The sequence below is a fragment of the Haplochromis burtoni genome, unplaced genomic scaffold, assembly GCF_018398535.1.
Source record: "Haplochromis burtoni strain Fernald_Lab_line unplaced genomic scaffold, NCSU_Asbu1 Contig_953, whole genome shotgun sequence".
NCBI lineage: Eukaryota > Metazoa > Chordata > Actinopteri > Cichliformes > Cichlidae > Haplochromis > Haplochromis burtoni.
In genome coordinates this window covers 107,860-109,208 of record NW_024583314.1, presented here as the reverse complement: position 1 = coordinate 109,208, position 1,349 = coordinate 107,860, and the positions used below count along the sequence as shown (strand labels likewise).

Here is a 1,349-nt window from a genome sequence, read left to right as displayed (position 1 = left end):
CAGGTGCCCCCCCCAAACTACCCCCAAATCAGAGCCGCAGACTGCGACGGGGAGGGGGAGGTCGCCGAAATATCCCAGCTGCAACCCTCGGTGCCCCGGAGGCGTCCTCGTCGACCGACCAACCGCTGCTACCGGTGCGATGAGCCTGGCCACGTGGCGCGTGACTGCCCAGCACCAGCCCCGAAGACCAGAACTACGCAGCCTCAGGGAAACGAGGAGGGAGCGGTGTAGCGATCTGGAGCTGGTGCACGACTTCTGGCTCGCCGACATTCAAGATCAGTGCATCATTGGCCTGGATCTGCTGAGCCGCTGGGGGGCCTGCGTCGACACCGCGGAGCTGGCTATCACTCTTGGTGCAGAGACTTTTGCCCTCCAGCGCGGCCAAAAGCAAGGAGTGGAGGGGACCAGACGAGACAGGCGTCGGGCAGCTGCCGCTCAGCAGATTTCGGATGCCGGTGGCTCCAGGTCATCTCCACTCGCCTCAGCCTCTCAGCCCGACAAACCTCTCTCGACCGAGACCATCGAGACTGTTGATGACCTTTGGCAGCGCAGCAGCGTAGGCCTCAACGTCGACCAGCGCCAGCGGTTGAGGTGCCTCCTGGACGAGAATGTCGACATCTTTACCGCCAGTGACAAAGACTGTAGGCAGACGAGTCTGGTCCAGCACACCATCGAACCCGGCTCTGCTCAGCCCATCCGTCTGCACCCACACCGGCTGCCCCTCTCAAAACGGCAGGTAGCGGAAGAGAAGATCCGTGAGATGGCTGCGGCTGGGGTGATCGAGCCGTCCAATAGCCCATGGGCGGCACCCGTGGTTCTGGTGGCGATAAAGGATGACAGCCCGAGGTTCTGCGTGGACTTTCGCCGTCTCAATGCAGTCACCAAGAAGGACTCGTACCCGCTTCCGCGGATCGACGAGGCCCTAGATTACGTTACCGGCTCCAGCTGGTTCAGCTCCCTCGACCTACATAGCGGTTACTGGCAGGTGGAGCTAGTCCCCGAAGCAAAGCCTAAGACTGCATTCACCATTGGACAGGGGCTGTGGCAGTTCAGGGTCATGCCATTTGGGCTCTGCAAAGCGCCAGCGACGTTTGAGAGGCTGATGGAGAGGGTGCTCGTGGATATCCCTCGTAGCCGCTGCGTTGTGTACCTGGATGACCTGTTGGTGCACGGTGGTGACTTCGACAGTGCACTGTCTCACCTGCGCGAGGTCTTGAGTGCCATCCGATGAGCTGGGCTGCGGCTCAACCCCGCGAAATGCCAGCTGTTGGTGAGAGAGACCACGTTCTTGGGCCATGTGATCAGCGCTCGAGGTGTCGCCACTGACCCCGCAAAAGTGGCTGCGGTCC

The 1,349-nt window shown here is 61.7% G+C and overlaps 1 pseudogene; it reads left to right on the top strand.

Moving 5' to 3' along the window:
• The first annotated feature begins 139 nt into the window (after window positions 1–139).
• The window catches only part of LOC121812936, a 3,456-nt pseudogene continuing 2,246 nt past the window's right edge, over window positions 140–1,349 (top strand).